This window comes from Elephas maximus, chromosome 4 (assembly GCF_024166365.1).
Source record: "Elephas maximus indicus isolate mEleMax1 chromosome 4, mEleMax1 primary haplotype, whole genome shotgun sequence".
Classification (NCBI taxonomy): domain Eukaryota; kingdom Metazoa; phylum Chordata; class Mammalia; order Proboscidea; family Elephantidae; genus Elephas; species Elephas maximus.
The window spans coordinates 138,813,794-138,833,653 of NC_064822.1; the positions used below are offsets into that span (position 1 = coordinate 138,813,794).

General features: G+C 39.4%; 1 long non-coding RNA gene across 2 annotated transcripts in view; it reads right to left on the bottom strand.

The window, feature by feature from the left end:
- Positions 1 to 1,023: 1,023 nt before the first annotated feature.
- LOC126075831 (uncharacterized) overlaps positions 1,024 to 19,860 on the bottom strand; it is a 73,050-nt gene continuing 54,213 nt past the window's right edge. The window contains exons 3-4 of one of the 2 annotated variants that reach the window (XR_007517290.1): positions 13,690 to 13,740; positions 1,024 to 1,110 (exon numbers count right to left, since the gene is read on the bottom strand). This is a non-coding gene — a long non-coding RNA (uncharacterized LOC126075831). Of the gene's footprint in view, positions 1,111 to 3,983; positions 4,071 to 13,689; positions 13,741 to 19,860 lie in introns of those variants that run through there. The other variant, XR_007517289.1, reaches the window with a different exon arrangement.

Genomic DNA, 19,860 nt, shown 5'->3' on the forward strand with positions numbered 1-19,860 from the left:
ATACTGTGATTGGCCCAGCTGGGGTAGCATGCCAACCCCTGAGGCTGGTACACAGGATTTATTGCCAGAAAAATGGAGGGAATATGTTGTGACCACTGTGGGAATTGTGAACTAGGGAGACACACAAAGTTGTTTCTACTACAATGAGGAAAATAACAGGATTACGCCTTCTAGAATAATATGATTTCCCATTATGGAACAGGGGCCAACTACCTGTGTTCTTGAGTCATAGCTGGGTTTAAGTATCAGCATTGCCACTTACTTGCTGAGTGATTTTGGGCAAGTTACTCAACCGTTTTGTGACTAGTTCCTTCTATTAAATAATAATAATATCTAACTTTATGGTTGTTTTGATGCTTAAACCAAAAACCAAACCCAGTGCCATTGAGTGGATTCTGACTCATAGCGACCCTATAGGACAGAGTAGAACTGCCCCATAGAGTTTCCAAGGAGCACCTGGTGGATTCGAACTGCCGACCCTTTGGTTAGCTTCCATAGCACTTAACCACTATGCCAACAGGGTTTCCTTGTTGCTTAAAGGAGGTATAATAAAGTTCTTAGAAAAGTGTCTGGCTTATAAGCCCTTGATAAATATTAGTTATTATTTCTCCATGTAATTATCCTTTATGGTTTGCTTGTTAATTATTTGTATTTATCAATAAATTCCTTTACCAGAAAATTCCTTCATATTGAGTTTTCTAAATAGGACAACCAGAGATCTTACTCAGTTATTTGCATTATTTGATAAGCCTGAAATTTTGGATCAGGCAGCTTTTCTAAGATACAAATTCTTCTGGAGATGGTGCCCTATAATAAGAGATATGCCAAGAAGGCATCAGCTTCAGACATCATTTTTTCACGTTTGCACAACAGTGCAAACCTGTTATCAATAGTGAGAAAAAGCCTTTAGCACTGCCTATGCGGTAATACCAGGAGTCTAAAAGAGTGTTTTCTCTTCATGGTAACATCCTACATGGACCTCCAAGTTTCTTCATGCCGCAGAATCTTATGCCATGAATACTTCAGCAGTAGGTGCCCCTTAAGTGAAGTGGCCTGTAGACATGGGCTGATGATAAGCTGACCGGAACTGGAGTTTTGTTTCCTGGGTCACTGCAACATAGTCCAAGATATTTACTATGTATTGTCTCATTTTCTTCTTTTACTCAGCCACCTAATGTGCCAGAATTATTTGTGAAGTCTTCATTGTCATTAGTCTACTCCCAGAAATCATTTTTTTAAACAAAGCCCTACACCCCAGAATCTAGAAAGGAGGATTAATATGGAATATCATATTACAGTAGAAATTGTACGCTAAAAGCACTTATTTTAGAATGTCTCCGGATGATAGTTTCTCTTAGTATTGGCATCATCAATGTACATTGTTTATTTAGATTAATCTGGGAAAGGTTGAGTTTTGCAATGACCTCCCTCCTGAGCATGAGTTCAACAATTTGACTGGCTACAGTAAGTGAATGTAGATGATGCTCAAAGGCCTTCTCCCCCATATAGTTGCAAAGCCCTGGTGGTACAGGTATGCCATGTACACTTGGGGTGAAGTGGAGGCTAAAACTGAGCATGTGCTCTGTTCATCATGCCCTATGCCCTATTTGCCCTATGCCCTGGAAGGGGCTACAGGGGCCATGAAGAAGGGATACAAAAGCCTCTCCATAGTTCTGTATTACGTTTTAGTTTAATAACCACATGATTCTTATAGCCATGAGTTACAGACCAGCACAGTGAAAAAAACAGGACACGAAGGAACAAAGAAACACATTGAATCACAATATGCATTTCCTAGCAAACATAACCAAAAAAATATGTCTCTTTTTATATTCATTCTTCATTGGTTCAAAGTAGACACTGAAGAGTTCCTACTGGGCAGAAACCATATTTTCATGTAATGAGGATGAAAAAATCTTTCAGTCAAAATCAGGTCTTAAAATTTATTATAGAAATCATACGGAAGAGAAATATTATAAATGTAATGAGTGTGGGAAACCTTAAATTCTAGCTCATATTTTATGTGATGCCAGAGAATTCATGCTGGAAAGAAGACAGAAGGAGTGCTCTAGATGTGGCAAATCTGTCAGCTGCTGGTTGAATATCTGTCATCGCTGGAGAACTCACGCAAATTACATATGTGACTATGCAACAAATATGGTAACATGAGGATATGGCGGATCCCCATTTGGATTCAAGAACCTTCAGTAGAGTTTTAGCTTCTCAAAGAGCAAGACCCATCTTCTCAAACTGCATTTTGATTTACCCAGCAAAATGCCACTCAGGGATGGTTACTGGTTGAAGTATTGAAGATGTCTGAGAAACCTCTTGCCACTCTGAGATTTCTGTTTTTGCTAAATGTTCATTGCCCAAGGTACAATTCCATGCCTTTACTTATGTTGTTTTCTATGGCTGGAAGTCTTTCCCCATTTCCTCAGCTTAAAATCTTCTTTGGCTCTTTAGTCCAGTTGCCTTTAACATTTCCCAAGATGAGTTTTTCATTCTTTCTGGTCATACTTCCATGCTTTATTCATAAATATACTTTAGGTCTGGCCATTGTAAAGATTTGTTTGTGACTCAGTCATGAATTTTAATTGTTGCTTAGTTGAGACAGAGCCCCCCACAGTGCTGTATTAAAAATCCTGTTTTCTTTGCTTGGCTTCCTCCCCACAGTGTTGTTTTAAAAACCCTGATTCTGGCAGCTAACAGATACATGAGAAAATGCTCTCGATCATTAGCCATTAGAGAAATGCAAATTAAAACTACAATGAGATTCCATCTCACTCCAACAAGGCTGGCATTAATCAAAAAAACACAAAATAATAAATGTTGGAGAGGCTGCGGAGAGATTGGAACTCTTATACACTGCTGGTGGGAATGTAAAATGGTATAACCACTTTGGAAATCGATCTGGCGTTTTCTTAAAAAGTTAGAAATAGAACTACCATACAACCCAGAAATCCCACTCCTCGGAATATACCCTAGAGAAATAAGAGCCTTTACACGAACAGATATATGCACACCCATGTTTATTGCAGCTCTGTTTACAATAGCAAAAAGGTAGAAGCAACCAAGGTGTCCATCAACGGATGAATGGATAATAAATTATGGTATATTCACACAATGGAATACTACGCATCGATAAAGAACAGTGACGAATCTGTGAAACATTTCATAACATGGAGGAACCTGGAAGGCATTATGCTGAGCAAAATTAGAGGCAAAAGGACAAATATTGTATAAGACCACTATTATAAAATCTTGAGAAATAGTATAAATTGAGAAGAACACATACTTTTGTGGTTACGGGGTGGGGAGGGAGGAAGAGTGGGAGGGGTTTTTTACTGATTAATTAGTAGATAAGAACTGCTTTAGGTGAAGGGAAGGACAATAGTCAATACAGGGAAGGTCAACTCAACTGGACTGGACTGGACCAAAAGCAAAGAAATTTCCGGGATAAACTGAATACTTCAAAGGTCAGCGGAGCAAGGGCGGGGGTTGGGGACTATGGCTTAAGGGGACTTCTAAGACAATTGGCAAAATAATTCTATTATGAAAACATTCTGCATCCCACTTTGAAATGTGGCGTCTGGGGTCTTAAATGGTAACAAGTGGCCATCTAAGATGCATCAATTGGTCTCAACCCACCTGGAGCAAAGGAGAATGAAGAACACCAAGGTCACACGATAACTAAGAGCCCAAGAGACAGAAAGGGCCACAGGAACCAGAGACTTACATCATCCTGAGACCAGAAGAACGAGATGGTGCCCGGCCACAACCGATGACTGCCCTGGCAGGGAGCACAACAGAGAACCCCTGAGGGAGCAGGAGATCAGTGGGATGCAGACCCCAAATTCTCACAAAAAGACCATACTTAATGGTCTGACTGAGACTAGAGGAATCCCGGCGGTCATGGTCCCCAAACCTTCTGTTGGTCCAGGACAGGAACCATTCCCGAAGACAACTCATCAGACATGGAAGGGACTGGACAATGGGTTGGAGAGAGATGCTGATGAAGAGTGAGCTACTTGTATCAGGTGGACACTTGAGACTGTGTTGGCATCTCCTGTCTGGAGGGGAGATAGGAGGGTAGAGAGGGTTAGAAACTGGTAAAAATCGTCACGAAAGGAGAGACTGGAAGGAGGGAGCAGGCTGACTCATTAGGGGGAGAGTAAGTGGGAGTACGGAGTAAGGTGTATATAAGCTTATATGTGACAGACTGGCTTGATTTGTAAACTTTCACTTAAAGCACAATAAAAATTATTAAAAAGAAAAAAAAAAACCCTGATTCCTTTGCTGGGCTTCCTCTCCCCTGCCCCACCCCAGCTTTGCATTTGAATCTTGCTTTTGCTTGGAGGTTATACATAAACCCCATTGCGCCTGCGTAGTATGAGTAAGAATGTTGCTGACATAACTTGTATGAACTCCCTACTTGTAAGCCCCTTAAAAGTAACTCGCCTGCCCACCCTTAGGGGCAGTCTTGGTAGCAGCAGCTCTGACTGACTCCTTTTCCTTTGACAATGAAATCAAGGTGGCTTTCCTATTCTTCCACTTCGGTCTCTCGTTTATTGGCCAATATAAGTCATGCCGAGCAAGAACCCAGGGTTTCCACCCGGTAACATAGTTGATATTGGATGCATGGATATTTTGGCAGAGCAAGAGAAATGTTTTATGTAGTTTGATGCTTTCAGAAACATTCCTAGCAAAAATAAAAAAGAGAAAGAAGAGTTTAAATCAGTATTTTTATTGTGCTCTTATTATCTCTTTCATTACCATTGGGTTAACACTTTACGAGACACTTCTTATGCCTCTGGACCTCAGAGGTAAGGCATTATTTCGGTTCTAATGCATTTAGCATCAAGGTGGGTCCCTTCTGAAATGCATAAAGCTCAGCAGACCAAGTTGGAGCCTCATTATTGTGTAGGTTGAGGTAATGCTTCCTGGATGTGTTGGTGTGTCTTTATTCATTTTTCCTTCTTTTTCTTTTTTTCCTTTCTCTCGTTATAGTTTAACAAACAAAAGTAGTCTGTGCTAACTTTATAAATTTCAACATATTAAATTCAGAAATAACAAAGTGTGAACTTGCACCATCTCTTTTTCAAGTCACCGGAGAAGGAAGGCTTATGGGTTTGTAGCACCACCAGTTTTGTCATCAGCATAGGGTCAGGGTGTCCATCATTTTCTTTTTTTAATTTTTATTGTGCTCTAAGTGAAAGTTTACAAATCAAGTCAGCCTCTCACACAAAAACTTATATACACCTTGCTACATACTCCCAATAGCTCTCCCCCTAATGAGACAACCCGCTCCCTCTGTCCACTCTTTTCGTGTCCATTTTGCCAGCTTCTCACCCCCTCTACCCTCTCATCTCCCCTCAAGGGAGGAGATGCCAACATAGTCTCAAGTGTCCACCTGATCCAAGAATCTCACTCCTCACCAGCATCCCTCTCCAGCCCATTGTCCAGGCCAATCCCTGTCTAAGAGTTGGTTTTGGGAATGGTTCCTGTCCTGAGCCAACAGAAGGTCTGGGGGCCATGACCACTGCGATCCTTCCAGTCTCAGTCAGACCATTAAGTCTGGTCTTTTTATGAGAATTTTCAGTCTGCATCCCACTACTCTTCTGCTCCCTCAGGGGTTCTCTGTTGCGTTCCCCATCAGGGCAGTAATCGGTTGTAGCCAGGCACGATCTAGCTCTTCTGGTCTCAGGCTGATGTAGTCTCTGGTTTATGTGGCCCTTTCTGTCTCTTGAGCTCGTAATTACCTTGTGTCCTTGGTGTTCTTCATTCTCCTTTGGTCCAGGTGGGTTGAGACCAATTGATGCATCTTAGATGGCTGCTTGCTAGCATTTAAGACCCCAGATGCCTCTCTCCAAGGTGGGATGTGGAATGTTTTCTTAATAGATTTTATTATGCCAATTGACTTAGATGTCCCCTGAAACCATAGTCTCCAAACCCCCACCCCTGCTACGCTGGCCTTTGAAACATTCAGTTTATTCAGGAAACTTCTTTGCTTTCGGTTTAGCCCAGTTGTGCCGACCTCTCCTGTATTGTGTGTTGTCTTTCTCTTCACTTAAAATAATTCTTATCTACTATCTCCCCCTCTCCCTCCCTCCCCCCTCTCGTAACCATCAAAGAATATTTTCTTCTCTGTTTAAACTATTTGTTGAGTTCTTATAACAGTGGTCTTATACAATATTTGTCCTTTTGCAACTGACTAATTTCACTCAGCATAATGCCTTCCAGATTCCTCCACGTTATGAAATGTTTCACAGATTCCTCACTGTTCTTTATTGATGCGTAGTATTCCATTGTGTGAATATACCATAATTTATTTATCCATTCATCCATTGATGGGCGGCTTGGCTGCTTCCATGTTTTTGCTATCGTAAACAGTGCTGCAATGAACATGGGTGTGCATATATCTGTTCGTGTAAAGGCTCTTATTTCTCTAGGATATATTCCAAGGAGTGGGATTGCTAGATTGTATGGTAGTTGTATTTCTAGCTTTGTAAGGAAGCGCCAAATCAATTTCCAAAGTGGTTGTACCATTTTATTTTCCCACCAGCAGTGTATAAGTGTTCCAATCTTTCCACAGCCTTTCCAACATTAATTATTTTGTGTTTTTTGGATTAGTGCCAGCCTTGTTGGAGTGAGATGGAATCTCATTGTAGTTTTGATTTGCATTTCTCTAATGGCTAATGATCGTGAGCATTTCCTCATGTACCTCCTAGCTACCTGAATGTCTTCTTTAGTGAAATGTCTTTCCATATCTTTTGCCCATTTTCTAATTGGGTTATTTGTCTTTTTGCAGTTGAGTTTTTGCAGTATCATGTAGATTTTAGAGATCAGACACTGATTGGAAATGTCATAGCTAAAAACTTTTCTCCGTCTGTAGGTAATCTTTTTATTCTTTTGGTGAAGTCTTTGCATGAGCATAGGTGTTTGATTTTTAGGAGCTCCCAGTTATCTAGTTTTCCTTCTACATTGTTATTAATGTTTTGTATACTGTTTATGCCATGCATTAGGGCTTCTAACATTGTCCCTATTTTTTCTTCCATGATCTTTATTGTTTTAGATTTTACGTTTAGGTCTTTGATCCATTTTGAGCCCGTTTTTGTGCATGGAGTGAGGTATGGGCCTTGTTTCATTTTTTTGCAGATGGATATCCAGTTATGCCAGCACCATTTGTTAAAAAGACTGTCTTTTCCCCATTTAACTGTTTTGGGGGCTTTGTCAAATATCAACTGCTCATATGTGGATGGATTTACATCTGGGTTCTCAATTCTGTTCCATTGGTCCATGTATCTGTTGTTGCACCAGTACCAGGCTGTTTTGACTACTGTGGCGGTATAATAGGTTCTAAAATCAGGTAAAGTAAGGCCTCCCACTTTGTTCTTTTTTCAATAATGCTTTACTTATTAGGGCCTCCTTCCCTTCTGTATGAAGTTGGTGATTTGTTTCTCCATTTCATTAAAGAATGTTGTTGGAATTTGGATCGGAATTGCATTAAATGTATAGATTGCTTTTGGTAGAATAGACATTTTTATAATGTTAAGTCTTCCTATCTATGAGCAAGTTATGTTTTTCCACTTATGTAAGTCTCTTTTGGTTTCTTGCAGAAGTGTAGTGTAGTTTTCTTTGTATAAGTCTTTTACATCTCTGATAAGATTTATTCCTAAGTATTTTATCTTCTTGGGGGCTACTGCAAATGGTATTGATTTGGTGATTTCCTCTTCCATGTTCTTTTTGTTGGTGTAGAGGAATCCAACTGATTTTTGTACATTTATCTTGTATCCCGATACTCTGCTGAACTCTTCTGTTAGTTTCAGTAGTTTTCTGGAGGATTCCTTAGGGTTTTCTATGTATAAGATCATTTTGTCTGCAAATAGAGATACTTTGACTTCTTCCTTGCCAATCTGGATGCCCTTTATTTCTTTTTCTAGCCTAATTGCTCTGGCTAGGACCTCCAGCACAATGTTGAATAAGAGTGGTGATAAAGGGCATCCTTGTCTGGTTCCTGTTCTTAAGAGGAATGCTTTCAGGCTCTCTCCATTTAGGATGATGTTGGATGTTGGCTTTGTATAAATGCTCTTTATTATGTTGAGGAATTTTCCTTCTGTTCCTATTTCGCTGAGAGTTTTTATCATGAATGGGTGTTGAACTCTGTCAAATGCCTTTTCTGAATCAATTGATAAAAGCATGTGATTCTTGTCTTTTGTTTTATTTATGTGATGGATTACATTAATTGTTTTTCTAATGTTGAACCATCCCTGCATACCTGGTATGAATCCCACTTGGTCATGGTGAATTACTTTTTTGATATTTTGTTGAATTCTACTGGCTAGAATTTTGTTGAGGATTTTTGCATCTAAGTTCATGAGGGATATAGGTCCGTAATTTTCTTTTTTTGTGGTGTCTTTGTTTTGGTATCAGGGATATGCTGGCTTCATAGAATGAGTTTGGGAGTATCCGTCCTTTTCTATGCTCTGAACTACCTGTCATAGTAGTGGTGTTAACTCTTCTCTGAAAGTTTGATAGAACTTTGCAGTGAAGCCATCTAGGCCAGGGCTTTTTTTTGTTGGGAGTTTTTTTTTATTACCTTTTCAGTCTCTTCTTTTGTTATGGGTCTATCTAGTTGTTCTACCTCTGTTTGTGTTAGTTTAGGTAGGTCGTGTGTTTCTACGAAATCATCCATTTCTTCTAGGTTTTCAAATTTGTTACAGTACAATTTTTCATAGTAATCGGATATGATTCTTTTAATTTCAGTTGGGTCTGTTGTAATATTGCCTCTCTCATTTCTTATTTGGGTTATTTGCTTCCTCTCCTGTTTTTCATTTGTCGGTTTGGCCAATGGTTTATCAATTTTGTTGATTTTTTCCAAGAACCAGCTTTTGGTCTCATTAATTGTTTTTCTGTTTTCTATTTCATTTTACTTTTGCTCTAATTTTTATTATTTGTTTTCTTCTGGTGCCTGGGCATTTCTTTTGTTGCTCTTTCTGTTTGTTCAAGTTGTAGGCATAATTCTTTGATTTTGGCCCTTTCTTCTTTTTGGATGTGTACATTTATTGATATAAATTGATCTCTGAGCACTGCTTTTGCTGTGTCCCAAAAGTTCTGATAGGAAGTGTTTTCATTCTCACTGGATTCTATGAATTTCTTTATTCCATCCTTAATGTCTTCTATAATCGAGTCTTTTTTGAGCAGGGTATTGTTCAGTTTCCAAGTGTTTGATCTCTTTTCCCTGATTTTTCTGTTATTGATTTCCACTTTTATGGCCTTATGGTCAGAGAAGTTGCTTTGTATTATTTCAATGTTTTGGATTCTGCTAAGGCTTGCTTTATGACCTAATATGTGGTCTATTCTAAAGAATGTTCCATGTGCACTAGAAAAGAAAGCATAGTTGGTTGCTGTTGGGTTGTGTGTTCTATATATGTCTACGAGGTGAAGTTGGTTGATTGTGGCATTTAGATCTTCCATGTCTTTACTGAGCTTCTTTCTGGGTGTCCTGTCCTTCACCAAAAGTGGTGTGTTGAAGTCTCCTACTATTATTGTGGAGCTGTCTATCTCACTTTTCAATGCTGATAGAGTTTGTTTTATGTACCTTGCAGCACTTTCACTGGGAGCATAAATATTTAATATGGTTATATCTTCTTGGTATATTGTCCCTTTAATCATTATACAGTGTCCTTCCTTATCCTTTCTGATGGATTTAACTTTAAAGTCTATTTTGTCAGAAATTAATATTTCCACTCCTGCTCTTTTTTGATTGTTGTTTGCTTGATATATTTTTTTCCATCCTTTGAGTTTTAGTTTGTTTGTGTCTCTAAATCTAAGGTGTGTCTCTTGTAGGCAGCGTATAGACGGATCGTGTTTTTTAATCCATTCTGCCATTCTCTGTCTCTTTATTGGTGCATTTAGTCCATTTACATTCAACGTAATTATGGATAGGTATGAATTTAGTGCTATCATTTTGATGTCTTTTTGTGTTGTTGACAGTTTCTTTTTCCCACTTAATTTTATGTGCTGAGTAGATTATCTTTATATATTGTCCTTTCCTCATATTCGTTGTTATTGATTTTGTTTCTGCGAGTCTCTATTTTTTCCTTGTATTTTATTTTGATGAGTAGGAGTGTTAGTCTCCTTTGTGGTTACCTTATTATTTACCCCTATTTTCCTAAATTTAAACTTAAATTTTATTTCTTTGTATCGCCGTATCTTCTTCTCCATATGGAAGGTCTATGTGGTTACATTTCTTAGTCCCTCTTTATTATTTTAATGTTGTCTTCATTTATATAATAACATCGCTGTTACCCTGTTTTGAGCTTTTTTTCTTTTAATCTTGCTTTGTTTTTTTGATTTCCCTGTCTGGGCTGACTTCTGATTGCTCTGCCCAGTGTTCTAGTCTTGGGTTGATACCCGATATTGATTTTCTAACCAAAGAACTCCCTTTAGTATTTCTTGTAGTTTTGGTTTGGTTTTGACGAATTCTCTAAACTTCTGTTTATCTGGAAATGTTCTGATTTCACCTTCATATTAAGAGACAGTTTTGCTGGATATATGATTCTTGGTTGGCAATTTTTTCCTTCAATTTTTAAATAAGTTGTCCCATTGCCTTCTTGCCTGCATGGTTTCTGCTGAGTAGTCCGAGCTTATTCTTATTGGCTCTCCTTTGTAGGTGAATTTTCGTTTATCTCTAGCTGTTCTTAAAATTCTCTCTTTATCTTTGGTTTTGGCAAGTTTGATTATAATATGTCTTGGTGACTTTCTTTAATAATTTTTATTGAGCTTTAAGTGAACGTTTACAAATCAAGTCAGTCTGTCACATATAAGCTTATATACACCTTATTCCATACTCCCACTTACTCTCCCCCTAATGAGTCAGCCCTTCCAGTCTCTCCTTTCGTGACAATTTTGCCAGTTTCTAACCCTCTCTACCCTCCCATCTCCCCTCCAGACAGGAGATGCCAACACTGAACAATACCCTGCTCAAAAAAGACTGGATTATAGAAGACATTAAGGATGGAATAAAGAAATTCATAGAATCCAATGAGAATGAAAACACTTCCTATCAGAACTTTTGGGACACAGCAAAAGCAGTGCTTAGAGGTCAATTTATATCAAGTGTCCACCAGATACAAGTAGCTCACTCTTCATCAGCATCTCTCTCCTACCCATTGTCCAGTCCCTTCCATGTCTGATGAGTTGTCTTCGGGAATGGTTCCTGTCCTGGACCAACAGAAGGTTTGGGGGCCATGACCACCGGGATTCCTCTAGTCTCAGTCAGACCATTAAGTATGGTCTTTTTATGAGAATTTGGGGTCTGCATCCCACTGATCTCATGCTCCCTCAGGGGTTCTCCGTTGTGCTCCCTTTCAGGGCAGTCATCAGTTGTGGTCGGGCACCATCTAGTTCTTCTGGTCTCAGGATGATGTAAGTCTCTGGTTCCTGTGGCCCTTTCTGTTCCTTGGGCTCATAGTTATCATGTGACCTTGGTGTTCTTCATTCTCCTTTGCTCCAGGTGGGTTGAGACCAGTTGATGCATCTTAGATGGCCGCTTGTTAGCATTTAAGACCCCAGATGCCACATTTCAAAGTGGGATGCAGAATGTTTTCATATTAGAATTATTTTGCCAATTGACTTAGAAGGGTGACTTTCTTTTAACTTCTGCCTTAAGTGGAGTTTGATGAGCATCTTGGATAGGTATCTTCTTATCTTTCATGATATCAGGAAAGTTTTCTGCCAAGAAATCTTCAACAATTCTCTCTGTATTTTCTGTTATCCCTCCCTTTCTGGTACTCCAGTCACTTATAGATTATTTCTCTTGATAGAGTCCCACATGATTCTTAAGTCTCCTTAATTTTTTAAAATTCTTTTATCTGATTTTTCTTCAAATATATTAGTGCCAAGTGATTTATCCTCAAGTTCAGAAATTCTGGCTTCTACTTGCTCAATTCTTCTCCTCTGGCTTTCTGTTGAGTTGCCTACTTCTGTAATTTTATTGTTAATCTTCTGAATTTCTGATTGCTGTCTGTCTATGAATTTTTACAGCTTATTGATATGTTCCTGAATAATCCTCCTAATTTCTTCAATTGCTTTATCTGTGTGTTCCTTGGCTTGTTCTGTGTATTGCCTCATTTCCTTCCTGATGTCTTGAAGGGTTCTGTATATTAAACTTTTGTATTCTGCCTCTGGTAATTCCAGGAATGCCCTTTCATCTAGAAGATCCCTGGGTTCTTTGTTTTGAGAGCTTGTTGAGGTGATCATGGTCTGTTTCTTTATATGACTTGATAATGATTGTTGTCTCCATCTATAAGTTGTTGTATTAATTTATGTTTGCTTACTGTGTCATAGCTTCTTGCTTTGTTTTGTTTTGATATGCCCAAATGGGCTGCTTGAGTGAGCTAGCTTGATTATTTTCGCCTTTGGAGCTCTGACGTCCTGTCCCCAGATGGCTAGAGCTATTATCAGGTATATCAGTCTAGGGGTCCCTGCACTTTTCTTGTATGAATTCAGATCAGGTATCCAGGTAGCTGCTCATCAAGTATGTGGTACAGGCTCTGTCCTACAGTCTTAGAGGGGCAGGGGTGATTCGTGTAGGTACCGGTATCTGGTTGCAGCAGGGGTTCATGCTCTGAACAAGGCAGGGTGTTGAGAGCCGACCCCCAAGTGTCTCTGAGGAAAGCACGTCCCTGTTCCCTAGAGTGTGCAGGTGGGTGGGTTCTGCAGAGGCACCATAGGCACCCACTGTTTTTGGTTCTAAGGACTGAGAGGCACCAGTTATCCTTGGACCCCTGTCGCAGATGGCTGGGTGACCTGAGTGGAGCTACTAGTCCTTAGGTCCCTGATGTGGGTGAGTGAGGACCCTGTTTAATAGGCAAAGCAATGTCAAATATCAGACACCCACCTCTCCACAGCACAGTTGAAACAGTTGGAGACTGCCAACAAAGGCCTATTCTCCTGAAATAGGCCCACACAGGTCCATGCAGAGGGGAAAGGTACTCAAAGTCCACAGACCTTTTATGCTTAGACAGGAGCCACTTCTATCCTGAGCTCCCCAGCTAGTGGAAGTGGCAAATTATCTTTTCCCCCAAATGCAAATTTTTTCCTTCTCCAAGGCCAGGAGGATGGCTCTAGGTGCTCAACAGTGCCTATCTCAGGCCCAGGGAATTCAGCCACTGAAGCCGGCTTGGGGGTGGGGGGGCGCGTTAAAATATACACAAATACTTAGCTTTTGCCGAGAGCACTGTTCTTCTCTGGTTCCGGAGGTGTGAGTAGGCTGTGTGGCTAGCTGCTTCTCCCTGAGGAAACTGTGCCCGAATGCTAGTACTAGTCCACCACCGCTGCTCCAGCTATGGTGCCTGAGGGCTCCCTGCGATTCAGGTCCAGTAACTCCTCTCTGCTTCAGAACCATCTCTTCCTTCCCCTGCCCCTCTGTTCGTTTTCTCAGCTTGCCTTTGATGCTCAGGGCTCCTAGCTTGTCATAAATATACTTGTTTCACTTGTTTTTTCGGGTCTTTGTTGTAAAGAGGGCTCACTGGAAGCATTTGTCTATTCCACCAGCTAGGCTCCTCCTCCTCTGATCATCATTTTCTCTTATAGTAAGCCTTATTGTTGCTTACTGAGGGTCAATATAGCATAATGGAATGAGAAAAATTCTGGAGTAGACAAATCTCTGCTAAAATATGGACTGACCTCTTATAAGTTCATCCTTGGCCAAGATCCTCTGTCAGCCTGTTTCTGTATCTGTAAAATCAGAATAAAAAATCTTTTTTTACAGAGACCTGTGAAGATAAGACATAACATACCTAAAGAAACTGCACAAGTAATAAAACACCATAAAACTACAAAAGGAAAATAAGAATTATTCTTTTTCCCCCTTAACAATAAAGCATAATAACTTCAATTAGTTATTTTTTTCATGGAATTCATTTGCACAATTTAAGTTTTCTGAACACATGTGCTTTCTACTGGAGATTGTACATGTTTTTTAAAATTGTTACTCAAATACCTGTTGCAAGACATTTTCTTTTAAGTATGATTTAAATTGACACTATGTTATCTGTATCTAAATTCTCTAAAGTCTAAGACATTTTTCATAAGATAGTTTTTGTCTGAATTTTAATTTGATCATGTAACATTTACTATGCTAGTATAAAGCAGTGCCGTCGAGTCAATTCTGACTCATAGCGGCCCTATAGGACAGAGTGGAACTGCCCCATATAGTTTCCAAGAAGCGCTTGGCGGATTCGAACTGCCGACCCTTTGGTTGGCAGCCGTAGCTAGTATAGTCTCTTTATATTCTGATGGGTATGCTTCACTATTGCCTTCTTCCACAATGAAGGCAGATAAATCAAAATAGATTGTAGTAGGAGCTATACTATTCTAATTATCTTGGATGACTTCAGCATCTTCCATAAATAATTTTTAATTGTAAATACTCAGCGCTTATTAGGGCATGGGGAAATGGGTAATTGTAGACATTCCGATGGAAGTAGAAATTGAAGCAGTCTTGCAGAGAGCTATTTGGCTTAAGAGAGCTCTTTAAAAGTTCATAACCCTTAATCCCAGTGATAGAAATCTATTCTAAGAAAACAATCAAGTTATGGTCAGGTATTTTTGAACAAGAATGTTCATCAAAGTATCACCTAAAGCAGAGCAAAACTGTAAACATCCTGAATGCTCAATGATAGAAGAACAATAAAATAAATACACTTCCATTAGAAATCAGTTTGGAAGAACACTTAAAATTTTGGGATATCGTAAGTTAAAAAATGGAATCATATGCAATCATGATTACATATTAACATAATATACAATAGTCATAATATATAACATACAGCCTACATCCCAATTTTGTAAAGAAAAAACTATATAATGCATAGAAAAAACAATGACAAGAAATATAGGAAAATATTAACAGTGTTTAATCTGGGTGGTAAGAGTTTTATTTTCTTTGTAATTTTCTGTATTTTCTAATTTTCCTACAACAAATATATGTTATTTTGATAAATAGAAAAAAAGAAAACAGAATAGAAAATAAATTAAAGGGATTTGATTAAATCCTCGAGGAGCCCTGGTGTAACAGTTTTTAAATGCTTGACTGCTAACTGAAAGATCGGTGGTCAGAAGCCACCAGCCACTCTAGGGGTGAAAGATGTGGTATTCTTCTCTGGTAAAGATTTATAGCCTTAGAAACCCTATGGGGCAGTTCTGCTCTGTTCTATAGGGTCACTGTGAGACAGAATCAACTAGATGGCAATGGGCTTGGGTTGGAATTAAATCCTTAACTATATAGACTTTAAAGCATTGAACAGTAGGTTGAAGAGGTGTGGAGTTGCACTTGAAACCACACCCAACAAGCAATTGATAAGCTAGGTATAAATCTTGCACTCACCCTAAATACTTTCTATCGCATCCTTCTGTGAAGAAGTAACTGGTTCCTGACATTATCAAGTTTGAAACAAAATGAGGATAAGAGTGCCAGTGGAGTGAGAGCCTCTCTGCCAGGCTTGTTGCCTGAAAGAGAACCATTCTCGACACTGCATACCCAACTGAACGGTCTGCTTTCATATCTTCATTCATTCCTCCCCTACTCTTTCAATTCCCCTGAGCTCCACTACAGTCAGGCAACTACTAGGCACTGGAAATACGAAGACATAGTTGTTGCTTTCCTGGTCCTCTGGCAGAAGAAACAGTCATGCTAATGGCTCAGAGGGGTACACAGAGGATACTACAAGATCACTCAGGATGTTTTAGCCCAGTCTATAACTGCCAGGGAAGACTTCTTGGCGGAGTCGATGTATATACTTCAAATTGACTGCAAATGCACTAACAAAAAGGTCAGCAGTTAGAATCCACCAGGCACTCTTTAGAAGTCGTATAGAGCAGTTCTCCATCCTATAGGGTCACTATGAGTTGGAATCGACTTGATGGCAACGGGTTGAGCACATTTCTAACCCTTGCTGACACTCAACATAGCTTAAAAATCTTTTACTTTTCCTCACACAATTCCATCTCCCATTCTGCTTCGTGAGTTCCCAACCTTGCCCTTTCCTCAAAGTTCCACCTACCTCACTACCTATTCACCCTCAGCAGACAAACCCACCTTTCCAGAGAAACATGTATTCTTCATTTTGTGTGCCAATTAGAATTGCCACCTTCCCATTTTTTGCCTAAGCTACCAGGAAACTCAGAGTTAAAATTAGAACTTAATTAATACTTTTTCCCCAGATTCCTTGCAATGTATTGTTCTCTGACTTCTTAATGATTCATGATTTTTAATAACAATATCACTGTTTCATTATTAAAACTGGGGCCATCATATGTCAACTAACTCAACTTTTTCCTAGATTTATTACTTTTCTCTGTCTGTACCCTCCTCCATCCTATTCTGCAGTCTGAGAGTAATTCACTCAAATTTATAGGTAAATTGAGGGGCAGGTGAACTCCAGTGGAGTTTATCAGGCTTGGCTTGCTAGCCTCTCCACAGCCTTGCTATGCGAATAATGTGAATAATTCTTTTCTACAGACATGCAAATGATTCTATCCAGTGAATGGACAACCTTTCTCTTCCCCACCCCACCCCACCCCCAAACTCCCTCAACCTCACATCCCCTAGAAAAAAGCCAGTTTTACAGCCATTCATAAATTCATTTCAACATTGCTCCATATAAATTTGTGGTTCTCTGGACTGTGAATCAGTTGTAATACTTTTACAATTCCTTCATTAAATAATGAGTTAAATAAAATCTTCGACGTGTCGTCACTTTATGTCTACATGAGTCATGATTTTATCTTCTTTAGAAAGCATTCTTTAATGCTTAGACAAACTTTTGAAAGATAGTCTATATTTTCTACTTCCAGTTTCTCACTTTCTATTTTACTTCTTAGTTAACCATTGAAATCTGGCTTCTGGACACGACACTATGCTGAAAGCATTGTGAAAAAGGTCAAACGTAACTTTTCATTCTTATCTTGCTGTAAGTTGGGGCATTTGATACTGTTGCATACAAGTAATATTTTGATAGGAAAGATAAAGACTGTATTTCAGGGCCTCATTTGTGTACCCGAAACTGTTCTAGCCACAATATTTCATGTGAATTCCTTCTTCTTTAATTCTTTTCTTTTTTTCAACCTGGAGGAGGAAGCTGGCATTAAATAGTACAGATGTCTCCCTAACACAACTATTCCTCTTTCTGTGAGCATAAAAGTGCCTCATCCTGATAGAGAGAACTTCTCCAGCTATGCAGCTAAACAAACTTAAAGCTGTGTACCTTCTAAAAATAATGTATTCCCCACCATATCTTCCAATATTGCTCTTCTATATTTTTATATATATATATATTTTAACTCCCTTAGTTTTAATCATCTCTAGCGGAACTCACTACTCAGATCTCTTCTCTTTATCTATATTCACTCTTAAGTGATTTCATCTAGTCTCAAGGCTTTAAATGCAGTCCATACACCGAAGACTCCTATGTTTATACTTCTAACGCAGACCACTCCTTTGAACTCCAGACTTATATATCCAACTGCCCTACTTGATATCTTCCTTTGGATGTCTAACTTAACATGTCCAAAATTAAGCTCCTGCTTGTCTCCCACTATCCCTTAAACCTATTCCTCCCACAAATTTACCCGTCTCAGCAAATGGCAACTTTATTTTTCTAGTTGTTCAGGTAAAAAAAAAAAAAGTTACCCTTAATTCTCCCCTTTCTCTTACTTCTCACATCAATCCATCAACAAGTCTTGTTGGCTCTACTTTCAAAATGTATCAAGACTCCTACCACGTCTCACCACTGTCACTGCTACCACCCTTGTTCAAGCTGCCATTTTCTCTTTCCTGAATTATGGACCCTTACCCTTTTTTTTTTTAATCCTGGCGGCACAATGGTTAAGTACTATGGCTGCTAACCAAAGGGTCCACAGTTTGAATCTGCAAGGTGTTCCTTGGAAACTCTATGGGGCAGTTCTACTCTGTTCTATAGGGTCACTATGAGTTGGAATCGACTCGTTGGCAGTGGGCTTGGTTTGGTTTTTTTTGCGGGGGTGTAGTCCCTGGTCAGAAACCCTGGTGGAGTAGTGGTTAAGAGTTCAGCTGCTCCTTGAAAACCCTTTGGGGCAGTTCTACCTATCTTATAGGGTCGCTATGAGTTGGAATCAACTCAACAGCAATGGGTTTGTTTTGGGCAGTCTATTCTTAACACAGCCACCAGAACAAATTTTACATAACACAAGTCAGATCATGTCACTCCTTCACTCCAGTGGTGTCTGTGAGGTTAATTTTACATGTCAACTTGGCTAGGCTATGGTTCCAGTTGTTTGGCCAAATACTAGTCTAGTTGTTGCTATGAAGTATTTAAAAAAAAAAAAATTTTTTTTTTTTAGATGTGCTTAAATCAATTGGCCTTAAGTAGAACAGATCACCTTCTGTAATGTAATATAATGACTTTACATCTAATGTAATGTAATATAATTACTTTCCATATTATAATCTAATGTAACATAAAAAAAATAATTAGTTATAATTAGTTGAAAAGGGAGTTTCCCTAAGATGTATTCTGCTTCCAGGTTATAAATTGATATTTTGGCAGAACTCTCACTTTGCTTTTCCCATTGCCTGACCGTGAAACACAAGAACGCAGGAGTCTTCAGCCTGTTGCCTGACCTACAGATTTTGGACTTGCTGTTGTTGTTGTTAGGTGTCGTCGAGTCGGTTCTGACTCATAGCGACCCTATGCATAACAGAACGAAACACTGCCTTGTCCTGAGCCATCCTCACAATCGTTGTTATGCTTGAGCTCATTGTTGCAGCCACTGTGTCAATCCAACTCGTTGAGGGTCTTCCTTTTCTCTGCTGACCCTGTACTCTGCCAAGCATGATGTCCTTCTCCAGGGACTGATCCCTCCTGACAACATGTCCAAAGTATGTAAGACGCAGTCTCGCCATCTTTACTTCTAAGGAGCATTCTGGTTGTATTTCTTCCAAGACAGATTTGTTCGTTCTTTTGGCAGTCCATGGACTTTGCTAGCCTCCCACAATCACATGAGCCAATTCCTTGAAGTAAATCTATCTATCTGTCTGTCTGTCTGCCTGTCTATCTATCTATCTGCCTACCTATCTAATCTCACTGGTTCTGTTTCTCTAGAGAAGTCTAACTAAGACATTGCCTATCTCTTCCAGAGTTAAAACCAGAATCCTCAGGATGGCTATAAGTCCGTACATGATCTCCCCAGTCCCCACCGGAATCTCAACCTCATCTTCTATTATTTACTTACCATTGTAGCCCCATTCTTCCCTGAACACACAAAGAATATACTGACCTGCAGGTCTTTGCACTCCTAATAATCTTTCTGCCTGCCAGTGATCTGCAGGGTTTGCTCTCTCACTTCTCTTAGGTCTTTGTTCAAATACCTCCTTCTCAGTGAAGCCTTCCCTGACTAGCCTATGTAAAATTACAACTCTCCCCAAGCCCCACCCTCTGTGCCCTCCCTATCCTATCTAGTTTTTATTTCTCTATAGCATCTGTCATTGCTTGACATTGTATGTATTTTATTATATTTGTGTTATTATCTATCTCCCCAGAGTAGGCTATTTAAGAAGCAAAGTGGACCATATTGCTCCTCATTGAAAGGCGGCATAGTGTATTGTTTGCGAGCCCAGGTTATGGAGTCAGACGCCTGGATTTGAACCCGGGTTCTATTACTCCTTCCTTCTATGCCTTATTCTTCTCATCTGTAAAATGAGCATAATAAAAGTGCCTTCCTCTAAGGTGCCCCCCAGAGTTTACCACCTTGCTCAATCTTATAACGTGCTCTTCTTGTAATATACTTGTTATTTCTTCCTGGCCAATTCCTCCTTAT